Below are 13,147 nucleotides of genomic sequence, written 5' to 3'. Positions count from 1 at the left end.
AGATGCTGTTTTTCTTATTTAATGCTTTTAAAAACATGCTGTGATGTCCAACAATAATAAATACCACTCCTGTCTGATAGTTTTTCCATATGGGATTCAGCTGCATGATTCAATTGATTAGGATTTTCCCCACACTGGCTCTGCAGAAACTAGGGTTGTGTTGCAGCAGCCCTCCCAGGCACTTGTTTCTTCTTCTTAATTGATGATTGACGAAGAAACATAATTCACAAGCTCTCACATATTGGCTACACAGCAGGTCACTTCCTCACGGAAAGGGCTGTAGCTTAGGGGTCAAGCCTCCGCTTTGCATGCAGAATCTGGCATTTCCGCGTACAGCTGGCCATGTCTCTGTCTGAAAACCTGGGCAGCCACTGCCAGTCAGTGTAGACAATACTGAGCTAGATGGACAAACGGTCTGACGCTGTATAAGGCCACTTCCTAAGATCTTATGAAACATGTTGACAGTCAATTTCTACAACCAGCCAGGAGCTTATTTCTACCAAGGCTGAACTGGGCTGCAGGCAGATGTTGGGCGTGTTACCAACACCAGTGAAGAGTTTTATGTGCCGTGAAGCCTGGCCTGTTCTCCATGGTTCATATAAAAAACCAGGCCACATCAGCACCATCCATTTAAAGCAGTATTATACCACTTTAAATGGTTGTGGCTTCCTGCAAAGAATCCTGGGATCCTGCTGCCTGAGTCAGTTGTTTCACCTTGCCTCATGGGTGGACCAGCCCTGCTTGAGCTTCTCAAAATGAGCATCGCTTCCTGACAGACCTGGAGTAGCTATTGTCCTAGGCCTTAGCCTGACACTCTAATCACTGTCTGGAGGGCACCTTCTTGGCCATCCCTGCCTGAGTGGCAAAGTGCCCCAAGTTGGTGGAGCAGCGCAGCACCTGTTGATTTTCCGCCTGACAACACTGCTGCTGTGACCGGGGTGGGGGCGGGGAGGAGAGTATCAAATGGCCCACTGTTGTTGCCACAAAACCTGGGCTTGGACCCTGGCAGGAAAAAAGCAATAAGTAGCAGGGGGAAGCAACTCGGAAACAAAATTAAACAGGACAAGCAAGGGGCAATTGCTTGTGTAATGGGAATCCTGAATTGTGTGTGATTAGCTGTGCTTCTCAGCTGAGGGGAACACACCACCAATACAATCTCATCCCCCACTAAAGGGAGCAAACATTAACCTAATAAAGGCAGGCAGCTGGACTGAAGGGGGAAAACCAACTCTTTAGAGCGGAGGGGGAAGCTTTCCTTCCATTAGAAAAATAATATATTTTATCCAAATAAGGTAAAAATATTTGAAATGGGGCAGAAGTGAGCACGAAGCGGGCCTTTCTAGAAAAGGAGATTTCTCCAACTCTCAGCAACCCACTTTTATTTTTGTAGTTTTGCAGCTTGTCTTTTGGGACAAGCAATCTACACACACACTCACACTTTGCAGGGTTGTGGGTAATAAGCAGGACTTTTGAGATAATATCTCCCTCTTTCTCTTTTCTCAACCCCCCCCCCTTCTTTATAGAGTTTCACCCTTCAGGAACATTTGGAGGTTCAGTCACAAACATATATCCCTCACTAAATAGTCTATGTGGATCAATTAGTTAAAAGTTAATGGATATATATTTTTCATAAGCGGGTATGATTTTGGGGAGAGTAAAAGCTCTCCTCACATGACAGAAGCATTGAAGAGAAAAGTGAAGACAAACCTAGACAGCATCTTAAAAAGCAGAGACATCATCTTGCCAACAAAGGTCCATATAGTTAAAGCTATGGTTTTCCCAGTAGTGATGTATGGAAGTGAGAGCTGGACCATCAAGAAGACTGATCGCCGAAGAATTGATACTTTTGAATTATAGTGCTGGAGGAGACTCTTCAGAGTCCCATGGACTGTAAGAAGATCAAACCTATCCATTCTTAAGGAAATCAGCCCTGCAGCCCTGAGTGCTCACTGGAAGGACAGATCGTGAAGCTGAGGTTCCAATACTTTGGCCACCTCATGAGAAGAGAAGACTCCCTGGAAAAAACCCTGATGTTGGAAAAGATTGAGGGCACAAGGAGAAGGGGATGACAGAGGACGTGATGGCTGGACAGTGTTCTTGAAGCTACCAGCATGAGCTTGACCAAACTGCGGGAGGCAGTGGAAGACAGGAGTGCCTGGCATGCTCTGGTCCATGGGTCAAGAAGAGTCCGACATGACTAAACAACAACAATGGAGGGTTATTAATCAAGATGCTGAAAACTGAGACTATATTTCATTATCTATATTTTCATAAGTTGCTACATTATGATTTTTCTGTCAGGGTCTTTCTTTACACAAAGAAGTTTGAAGAGCATTAAGTAGTCCTTTGGATGATTACTCAAGATGGCATCACGTGTGCTAAAATTGGAGGTTCTCTTGCTTGTTGCCTCATGAGGTGATTTGAGAGAACTGCATGGAGTCCTGAGGAGAACCCATGCTTCTTCTAAGAAAAGAGTTTAAAGTTAAATAAAGTCCATAGAAGTGCATTTGGGTGAAGGAGAGGCAATACTCTCAATCCTTGTGTAATAAAGAACTCCCTTTTCCTCTGGGAAAACCCTCTGAGTTTTCCTTTCTGAGGTAACTTTCTGAGGAAATCTTAACACGGTTTAAGAAGGTTATGCGAATTTATTACTGGCATCACTCTGTTTTTTAAACTTTTTAAAAAAGTATTTATTGATGTCCAGTGTCTGTTCACGGGGGTCAGTAGAGGAGGACAGTGTCTGTTTCAATTTGCTCTGAAATAATTGGTCATGTAGGAAATGGCTTTAACCTCTTCTGAATGTGAAGAGAGGGGCCAGGCAAACCTGTCCTAAATCCATTTTCTCTGATAGAAACTCCCATCCAAATCCATAGGATTGAACTTTAAAGGAAGCCTGCTCAGTACACCAAACTTTTTTTTTTCCATCCAATTTACGGCCCTTTTTGTTGTTGTTGTTGCATGTGAAAATGTTTTATTCTAGTAACTACAGAGATCTGGAGATCAGGAATGGGGGATGGGTGAAGAGTCATTTTATGGGCGAGCAAATTTGCTCCCCTCTCTCACACACACGCTTTGCCACCGTCAAGAAAATATCAGCCTTCTTTTTGGGAGGGGAGCTTTGTCTGTTGCATTTGGACAGGGTGTCTCTCATGTGGGGGGTAGTATATTGATGAGGTGCTGCTTTTGGAGAAGTTGGGCAATGTGAACTCTCAGCCATGTCTGTGAAGGGGGGGGGGGGAGAGAGGGAAGAGAGACTCCTTAGCTGGCCTGTCAGATAAATCTTCTGCTGTTTACTTAAATCCTCAGCGTTTCTTCAGTTTGTTTGTTTAAAAAAAGTCCCTGCCAAAAAGTGGGGGAAAGCCGTCCTTGTTCAGTCTTGCAGTCTTGGATTCAAGGACAATTGCATGGCCTTGGGATTCTTCATTCCCGCTCGGGCTCTCAGGTGTACATATGTATGTATGTATGTATGTATGTATGTATGTATGTGTGTGTACACACACACAGTGTGTTTGAAATCTCCTTACAGGAAATAAGCTGCTTCTTCCTCTCTTCCAAAATAAGTAGCTAGCTAAACTCTTCCAAAAGGTGTGTGAGAGAGTGAGATTGATAGTTTCTATGCTTATTTTGAATTCCAAGAAAGAGTGCTTTTTTATTTTAATATTTTTTTTATTAAGCAATTTCAACATACCAAATTATCAATCGAAATAATCAATTACCGGTACATTATTCCCCCCCCCCCGGCTATCCCTTCCGCTTCCCCCACACCAAGGACTTCCCTCAGCTCCCCTCTCTGATTTCTTTGCAGATATTATTCTCTGCATGTTATAACATTGTACATATCTTTGCCTTGTCTATCAGATATTCAACTATTTCTAGTTGAATAGTTGAACAAGAAAGAGTGCTTTAGAGCATGTACAGAAGGCTTCTTGTTTCTAGCCACGACCAGCCCCACTGGGGTTTAGGTGACAAAAAGACTCAGCTGAGCCTCCAGTATTTACAGTGCTGGAGAGAACAACTGCAATTGTTAGGAAATAGTACTCGCTTTCTGATTTGTGTTTCCAGAACTTGTGCACTTAATTTTGTTTTATTCCATTTAAAAAAAAAATATTTACCCCACCTTTTGACTTTAGGGTCCCAAGCCAGCTTATGAAATTCATCATAATCAGTGACATAAGATGAAATATTTCCCACTACTATATTACTGTATGTTTTTCCTCTGTGGCACAATTCTAAAGATATTGCTTCATAAAATGAATTAGTAACATAATTGTTGGATTCACAATATGACTCAAATTTGGGAAGCTGCAAAGTTGTAATTAACTTTTTTTCCAGGAGATTATCCCCAGGAATCACAGCTATCTATCCACCTACCTACCCGTGATGTGGGATTTCGGGGAGGGGGGAGATTATCCCCAGGAATCACAGCTATCTATCCACCTACCTACCTACCCGTGATGTGGGATTTCAGGGAGGGGGGGGGGTTAAATCAGGGTCAATTAATTTGTATTGGAATTCTTTTGCATTAGAAAAAAAATCTAATGCCCTAGAGAGAGTGCTCTAATTTTTAGGACCCACCTTATTTCTGAGATTGTAAATTGTTTTAATCTGTTTTTAACATTGTGTTTTAATTGTTGCAACCCACCTTGAGACCTTAGGGTGAAGGGCGGGGAATTATTATTATTATTATTATTATTATTATTATTATTTAGTAATATATATATATATTATATATACTAAATAGTTTCTATTTAACATTTAACCTACATTAAGTGTGATTTGTGGAACATTGTGGAACAGCCTACACACCTAGGCTGAATAAAGTATTTAAGTTCAACCAGCTTTGGTTATTAAAAAAAAAAGTATTTCTGATACTTTTGTCAGATTAACATGGTCCCCATTGCTACTTCTGTTTACTTTATAGTAAAGCTATCCCAGCAGTGGGCCCTGACACACCAGTCACAGGATTTGTAGTATAGACTCCCTGGCTAATCAAGTGTGGGGTTGCTGGTCCTTGTTTGGATGGGTAAATAGCTCATGGATCTTTTGTTTTGCAGCATATTCATTTATTGCCATTTATACACTCCTTCCCCAGTTAACTGTTCCCAAAGTACCTTATAATTAAACCCCAGCATAAAATGGGCAAAATCTTAGTGCTGGATTGATAGTATGTCTGTCTCTCCATAATAGTTGATGACCTCATAATGCAGATTGTAGACTCTTCCAATCACAGGGAGGGCAGTTTAACTGGCGAGGGGCAGAAGAAATGGATGGGGAAGATATCAGCCCACGGCCGTCTCGTAGTTCCGCAGAATTTGCTGGATCCAGCAGCTGGAAAAGCTGATTTTAATTTTCTGTAAGTAGATCAGGGATGTCGTGGGTAGTTCTCATTATCAGGCACATGCCATAGCCGCTCTGCAAGTTCCTGGGTCCTTCTGACCTCTGCTGCTCCTGTGATTGGCCTCTTTCAGATTCAGCAAGGAAGTGTTAGTGACCTCCACATGCCTTACTCCCTTCTCCCAGAAGGGATTGGGTCCAAAGGGAGAGGCAACCAAACGGACACAGGCAGCAGCGGACAAGCAGCGGAGAAGATGGGCGTTCTTGAGAAAGGGAGACCCACAGGTAGTCCCCCCCCCCCCAGGTTTTGTTAAAATACTGGAACAGGCATTAAAAACTGGACCCCCAGTAGACAAAAGCAGTTCAGTTTAAATATTTGATTCGGAGGAGGAGCGGGGTGCGGGGAGGGAATCAGTGAAACGCACTTAAGATGAAATCCTGTATCAGTTTACCTGGGAGTAAACCAGGTAGGCATGTATCTGATTGCACTGCTAATATGATTTAAATGTTATATTCAAGCAAATCTAGTGTTTTGGGGTTGTATCCAACCGAGGTCCTACTCAGAGCAGACTCTGTGACATGAATGGGCCTATGTTAGGCATGACCATTAACTTCACTAAGTCTACTCTGAGTAGGACCAGCATTGGATGCAGCCCATGTAAATTTTAGCACTTCACCTCACCCATTAGAGGCAGCCTCCACTGCCTCCTGTGTTGGAAAGTGGTTCAGGTGTTCCCAATACAGACCCAATTAAAATGACCTTCTCCCACAGGCAGGTGGTTCTATAACAAGGGGCTCCTATGGACACACACAGAAGGTTAGTCTCTGTTAAATGACTGGTAGGCCTTCATCCAAATGTATATTTTGGGGGTGTGAGTTGAGAGTCAGTGTGGTATAGTGGCTAGTGTTGGATTAGGACCAGTGGGCAGCTAGGATTCAGATCCACACTAGGTCATAAACCTCCCTGGGTCACCTTGGGCCAGCCAGCATCTCTCAGCCTAATCTACCTCACAGGGTAGTTGTGAGGATAAGGAGGGAAATGTTTATTTGAGCAGCTGGGAGGAAAGATGGGATATAAAAGTAGGATATTTGTGTAAGTAGGGCCTCCAATTTTAATTCAGGAGGTGGAATTCCCCCCCATCCCGAGTTTGGGAAACTTCAGTAGCAACATGAAATCTTCCAGACCATGTATCATAAATTAAATGTTTTCTAGGAGTGGCTCTCTTCAAAGTGGAAGATGTCGGCAATTTTCCCTTTATTCCCCACCCCCACACTCTTGATTGTGCAGTGCAGCTGTTTTCCTAGCTAAGAGCAGAACAAGATCTCAAAAAAGCTCTTTTTGTCTGAAGCCCGCAGGCAGCCTGCCTCTCACTTTTCCCCAAGAAATTGCAAAACCCTTGCATTTGCCTCAGTTTGAGTGTAGGAGTCCCAGCCGGTGCCAAAAGGATGGCTGTGCCAAGGAAGGCGTTGAGGAGCGCCTCTCAGGGTGCTAGCTAGGGCACTGTGCACCTTTAAGGTGTGGCTGGGAGCCACCCTGCTCTATATGAGCTTCTGCGTCCCTGTACTTGTCTCTTGGCTCAGGCAGATTGCTGACATGAAACAGAAGTGAAAGATTCCTAGCAAAAACAAAAGAGCAGGGAGAAAATGTTTCTATATGGTGTAATTCTCTCCCACACACCCATCCAAATTTCAGAGAAGAGCCAGAAACGTGGAAGTGTTAGGGCATTGATGGAGGACTGAGATGCAGTGACTACATCGGAGAAATGTATGGTGCCAGGTTAATTTTAAGGCTCGGATTTCCTCCCCTAATACACCCCCCCTTCCTGCGCTTTCCAAAATGATAGCTTATAATTAGTGGTGCAATGTTTAATTGATTTGCAGTGGAATCCTGTGCAGGTTTATTCAGAAGCAAGTCCCACAGAATGTGGTTAGACTTCCATGTGCAAAGGACTGTGGTCTTAATCAGTAAGGTTCATTAATTTCCCTCCAAAAAGTCTCTTTTAATCAACTAAAAAAGTGCCTCTAATTATAAGGTACTTAAGATGGTGCTTGCCAGCTTATTTTCATAAGAGGCATTCCCCTTTCTTTCTCTTACAATGGCCTTTGTCAACATGGTGCCCTCCAGATACTTTGGAACAGGCATAGGCATACTTGGCTCTCCAGATGTTTTGAGACTACAACTCCCATCATCCCTAGCTAACAGGACCAGTGGTCAGGGATGATGGGAGTTGTAGTCCCAAAACATCTGGAGGGCTGAGTTTGCCTATGCCTGCTTTGGAATGAAATCCCCATCAGCCTCAGCCACCGTGCTGGCTGGGGCTGATGGGAGTTGTTGTCCAAATCATCTGGAGAGCACAGTGTTGGAAAAAGGTATCATGCAGAAAGTGGTGCCTCTTCTAAGTCCATTCATATTTTTCTGTGACACATGATTGAATCCTTCTGAAAATGGAAAGACTGTTGCTGTCTTCACCTATTGGGTTTTACTCTTAAACCCAAATTTGTTAATTGACTACTTATCTAATATTAATCTAATTAATCAACTGATGTATTTTTTAATTGGCTGACAGCCCTAGTCAGAATTAAGCTTTAATCTACCCTATGCCCAGTGCCGGATTTACATATAAGCTAAACAAGCTATAGTTTAGGGCCCCACTCTCTTGGCCCCCCCAAAAAAAAATTAAAGGGAAAAAGCTGGATTTACATTTCCAAAATATAAGATAAAAAACAAATAAAATGGCTTTAGATATCTATTAGGTCCATAAATTACCATATAGCATATATTCAACACAAAAAACAGCGACAAATTGTTGTTGACAAAGGACAGCTGGACATATAAAGGGCCCCATTAGCTTCAGTAGCTTAGGGACTCATCAAACCTAAATCTGGCTCTGCCTGTGTCATACATCACCAGAACACTCTCTTAATTTCTGGTCATCTGGGGTCATGACACATTCAGCACAGTTGATTGGATTAAAATATTGTAGATCTTGAAGGTGGCAATCCCTTGGTTATGAACGATATGGTAGGGCGTGTCATAAAACATATATTAGGATGCTGGGACATATCAAATTTAGCTCTTTGTTAAGTTTTCTGACTGAACTGTGTTTTGGGCTTCAGCACCCTTTTGCTACCTGACTCTGGGCTAGGTCAACCTTCTCCGACTCCCATACAAGCTTGAGAGGGGAAAGAAATTAGGGGCTTGTGAAATGGTAGTGTCTACTTGTACCCCTTCCTGCAAAATATCCTTGTACAGTTCCCTAAAATCGTGGTTATGTTGATGTTCACAGCTCTGCTGATTATTATATATGGACCCTGGTGGGTTTTGCCTATTTAAGTCTTTGGAAGAGATTGGGTCCACACTGCCCATTCTCAAGGCACACAATGGTTTTTTTTTAGCCCAACTCATTGAAATTAATGCCACAGCTAACTCAGGTTAATCAATTTCCGTGGGTCTGTTGTGAGTAAAAATTAGTCTGATATGATCCGGAGAGTTGGCATCCAATGTTAATTATACTCTGAGCCGACCCACTGAAATAAACGGGCATAAAAAATGTAGGTCCATTCTATTCATTCAGTGGGTGTTTTCTGACTAACCTTGGTTACAAAGCCATGATTCGGTGTTCCATTGGTGGACCTATTTTGAGTCCTTTTTAAAAATTGTTTTTATTAAAGATTTTCTTGGGTTACAAAAGTACATACTTTGTTTCTATTTTCAGATCATAAAGTCATTTCTACAGATCAATTATATTTGATGTGAGACTTTAATGTTGTATAAAGTATAAGGCTGGGGGAGAAGTAAGAAGGGGAGAGAAAAAAAAGGGGGGGAGAAAGGGAGTAGTAAACTTTCATTCTTTTACATAGTGTATGTACGAGGTTTTTGTGTCAGTATCACATGGGTAGATTCTTTTTCTATTTGTCTTCATTGGCAGTGAGAGAGGTTGAGGGCCCAGGATATGGTTGGTTGCCTTCAGTTGACTGCAGTGAGTTTTGTTTGTTGTGTGTGAGGGTATGGGGTTGTTGGGTCAAGTTAGCCATATTGATTTGTATGTTTTTGGTGGGTTCTTGTTGTCTTGTTGGGCTGTGTGTGTAATAAAGGGGAGCCACACTGGGGTGAAGGTGTCCACTTTTGTTTGTCCCCGTTCTTTAGTTTGTTGCTTAAGTTTCCTAGTAAGGCTGTTTCCCATACCGTTTGGTACCAGTGGTACATGTTCACTCCTGACAGGTCCCTCCAGTGTCTATCTATGATGCTGCTGGGTTATAAGCTCTCTGTAATGTGAGTGTGTGTTATCGTCTTGGAAAATATTCTATAGGGCCAGTTCTGGGGTGGCTTCTAATACCTGTCTAGTTATTTCACATATTTCTTGTAGGATGATGTCCAAAAGGGTTGGATTTGGGGGCAATCCCCACCACATATGGAGGTATGTGCCTGTAGAGGTACCTCTCCAGAATTTTGGTGAGGTTCCTTGATATATAAGTGCTGACTTCTGTGGTGTTAGGTACCATCTATAGATAAGTTTCAAGGGGAGATGGATTTAGACCACAGTTTATTCCACTGGGTAGGGTTTATTTCATAGTCTATGTCATGCTACCATTGTTTTTTGATTAAGATGAGGGGGTTACTAGGATTCTGGAGCAGTATTTTTATATTGTGGATACCCTGTTTTGAGTCTTAGGAGAAAATAGCTTTGAATTAGATCTCTTTATAACCCTTTCAAAATCTCGCCTGCCATTGTGGTGGGATGGAAGGCAGCCATTGTGTAGACCAGCAGTGGGCAATGCCCTCTCACCCCCTGGGGAGCTGAAGTTGCTATGAAAGATGTATTAATGCTGGGTTCACACTTTCTTGCTTTTACTTTTGGGTAGGTTTTTGTATTATTTCAGTAACCTGCTTGACCAGAGGGCCTAGTAGACATCAACAAATGTGTATATGAGGAAGTGGAACTTTTACTCAAAGCACTTTCCAATGCTTATTGAAACATTTTTTTCTGACCCAGCTACCCCAGAAAAGCAGGGTGCCATACTATTCAGGACTTTTTTGTGTGTGTCTATATATGTATTCGTGAAGCTGAGGCTCCAATACTTTGGCCACCTTATGAGAAGAGAAGACTCCATGGAAAAGACCCTGATGTTGGGAAAGGTTGAGGGCACAAGAAGAAGGGAACGACAGAGGACGAGATGGTTGGACAGTGTTCTCGAAGCTACAAACATGAGTCTGACCAAACTGCGGGAGGCAGTGGAAGACAGGAGTGCCTGGCGTGCTCTGGTCCATGGGGTCACGAAGAGTCGGACACGACTAAATGACTAAACAACAACAACATATGTATTTATTTACATAGTACTTTTTGTCTGTATAATTTTAAGCACCATATCATGGGTTCCCTGGTGGTCTCCCATCTGGGCACCTCAGGAGACCTGCCAAGGGTCCCTATTTTCCAGGGATAGCCCCAGATTTACAGAAGCCATTGTGATACCTCCCTCTGCTGGCTTTGGTTACCAAAGTGCTAAAAGGCCTGGTTGGATCATTTTGCATTTGTTACAGGAAGAGGATAGACGTGAAGTAGGATTTCTCTCAGCATCTGCATTCTGTGATGATAGTGATTTCCTCTTGAGCTTAGAGGCATTAGAGAGTACTATGAGTCCCATTTCTTTTTCTTTTCTAGACTTTCAAGGCTGAGAAAAGTCTTTTCCTGTCTGGGAAGAAAAAATGAAATTTCTCCTTTCCCAGCGACCTCCCCCTAGCCCACCACCTCTCCCTCCGCCTCACCCTCCAGACCTCTCTTTCAGAAGACTGCAAAGGTAAAACCCTTCAGTGTATAGATGTTCCTTGCAGAGAAATAGCAGTTCCTAAGGATTCTTAGGAAAGGTCTCTCTGTAACTGTTTGAGGCCTATTTCGAGGTTCAGAAAATAATCATATCCCATGTGGCTCTTTGTTTTCCCTGTATGCTCTGCAGACCTCCTGCCATGGAGGAAGATGGCAGGAGGAAGAAATGCCAAGGAAAACATGAAGGTAATGTCTATTTCCAAGGATATGTTTAGGGTATACTGTTTAAAAAATCCCCTAAAACAGTTATAATTGCTAGCCTTCTCTTCTTTTCCATTTAAATGACATAATATTTGAAGACCCGGAGGGAGAGCAGGGGCAGGGCAGCTTTTATACTGACACCATAAACCACAGGACCTGAGCACGGAGTTTGTCATCACTCTCTACCAACGCTGGGCAGAGCTCAACCATGGAACGAACTTCGCCATTTCCCCAATGAGCATGTCTCTCTCTTCGGGGCTTCTGCAGTTTGGGGCTTAAGGGAGCACACTGGCGCAACTGCAGCATGCTCTGGGATACAGCACGCATGGTAAGGCAACCTTCTGAGAAACAGCTTTTCGGTGAGCAGTGCATGCTGTCGTGAACTTCACCTTACAGTTTGGATTGTCCTTCCTCCGAGACAGCCACCCTCCTGGGGCACCAGGGCTGCCCGGGTCATGGCGGGCTCCGGAGAGCAGGGAGGAGGGAAGAAGCGCCAGCGCTGCCATGGGGGACCAAGGGGCGGAGAGAGCCCAGCTGGATTTTATGTGCCGTGGCGGTAGCTGCTTTGGGAACCAGGAGCCGGCCTGGCTTGACCACGCATCCTATTCAGGACTTTTGTAGAGCATGATGTTTTTGCCAAGGAGAAGAGAGAAAACCTGTGCAGACTTTGAAGTATCAATGGATGTCTGTCCAGTGGTACTGTCCATGCTAAAGCTCATATGAGCTCCCGTTGCTTGGTCCCAGCTCCTGCCAACCTAGCAGTTTGGCAGCACATCAAAGTGCAGGTAGATAAATAGGTATCGCTCCAGCGGGAAGGTAAACGGCTTTTTCATGCGCTGCTCTGGTTTCGTCAGAAGTGGCTTAGTCATGCTGGCTGCATGACCCAGAAAAACTGTCTGTGGACAAACGTTGGCTCCCTCGGCCAGTAAAGCGAAATGAGTGCCGCAACCCCAGTCGTCTGCGACTGGACCGAACAGTCAGGGGTCCCTTTACCTTTACCATGATGAAACCAGAGGCTGGCCCATCAACCTTTGAGGGTGGAGAAGTCTAAAGCTGGGTAGGGGTTGCTCCCCAGAGCCACCATATGCATTCCCAGAAGACCATGTAGTGGGACCAACACTACATTATGACATAGGCATTGCTTATATGGGAACTTTGAGAAAGGAAAATAATAGCCACTGGGAGCAGCTCTGGCACAGCAGCAGTGAATTTTGTGCCTCCCCACAAAACTGGCCCAAATCCACCCCCTTCATATTTGTAGTTTGCGAATGGGGCTGTGAAATGTCATTAAACACGATTCATTTGTCATTCTTCGTCAGCATCTCTCCTCAGCATGGTGCCCTCTAGCAGTTGTTGAGACTCCAGTTCCCATCCCTGCTGACTATTGGTGAGCGTAACAACCACCTTGCTGCAGCTAAGAAAACCTGAGTCTGGATGGGTGGCCACCTGGGAACCTCACGTCCGCCACCATGGGTTCCACGGTGTGAGAAAGGCAGGGTACAAATGTAACAATACATAACACCCTTTGGTCATAGGTTCCTCCATCCCTTGTTTAGCATTGCATATGAGCTATCTAGTCATTAGCAAGCAACTAAACGGGGGGGAGGGGAAAACAAGCAACTAAACTGGATAGAGTCCTGCTTGTACTTTTTTCCTGCTATAAACTTGGAAGCTGAAAATGTAGAATAATGAAGGCCCCTGCAGGCTTTATAAGCCTCAGGCCTGCCCACTAGCAGCTACAACTTGCAGTCTTCACAGGCAGCAAAGCCCAGACCCTCCAAGTGTCCCTA

At 43.8% G+C, this 13,147-nt stretch overlaps 1 protein-coding gene across 7 annotated transcripts in view; it reads left to right on the top strand.

Annotated features, from left to right (window-relative positions):
* PEX14 (peroxisomal biogenesis factor 14) overlaps nt 1–13,147 on the top strand; it is a 150,244-nt gene that overhangs the window by 126,879 nt on the left and 10,218 nt on the right. For 3 of the 7 annotated variants that reach the window (XM_081871218.1, XM_081871220.1, XM_081871219.1), the window contains exons 10-13: nt 5,469–5,619; nt 6,107–6,151; nt 11,004–11,130; nt 12,677–12,838. The gene's annotated coding sequence lies outside the window, so the exon portion shown is untranslated. The remainder of the gene's footprint in view (nt 1–5,468; nt 5,620–6,106; nt 6,152–11,003; nt 11,131–12,676; nt 12,839–13,147) is intronic. The other 4 variants (XM_081871224.1, XM_081871221.1, XM_081871222.1 and 1 more) reach the window with 3 other exon arrangements.

Source organism: Podarcis erhardii (assembly GCF_964252035.2).
Source record: "Podarcis erhardii genome assembly, chromosome: 7".
Taxonomy (NCBI): Eukaryota; Metazoa; Chordata; class Lepidosauria; order Squamata; family Lacertidae; genus Podarcis; species Podarcis erhardii.
Note: the sequence above shows the minus strand (reverse complement) of the source record. Positions and strands in the feature narration are given on the sequence as shown.